Below are 504 nucleotides of genomic sequence, written 5' to 3' on the forward strand. Positions count from 1 at the left end.
ACTGCTTTCGTCATCATGCGTAACCTTAACTTGTGCAAGGATTGGTGGGAACAGTGACATCCAATAATATTTAAAAACTATTTTGAATTGTAACAACAATACAAAATGAAAAACTACTTTAATATTTTTATCAAATGTGACAAAAAAAGAAGGAAAAAAAAAAAAAAACAGAGAGACGGGGACAGCTATGCCAACTCAAATTCAGTTGTCAGTTGAACTTGATCGACATCTTGGCGAACGTTACCTCAGCGCAGATGAATTCTATGTAAGTGAGCAGTGTAAGTTAATGTAAGGGAGTAATGTAATGTAAGTGAGTAATGTGATGTAAGTGAGCAGTGTAATGTAAGGGGGCAATGTAATATAAGTGAGTAATGTAATGTAAGTGAGCAGTGTAAGTGAGTAATGTAAGGGAGCAGTGTAAGTTAATGTAAGGGAGTAATGTAATATAAGTGAGTAATATAAAGAGTGATATAAGTGAGTAATGTGATATAAGTGAGCAGTGTA

Source organism: Sinocyclocheilus anshuiensis, unplaced genomic scaffold (assembly GCF_001515605.1).
Source record: "Sinocyclocheilus anshuiensis isolate Anshui unplaced genomic scaffold, SAMN03320099.WGS_v1.1 scaffold1841, whole genome shotgun sequence".
In the NCBI taxonomy this organism is placed as follows: Eukaryota; Metazoa; Chordata; class Actinopteri; order Cypriniformes; family Cyprinidae; genus Sinocyclocheilus; species Sinocyclocheilus anshuiensis.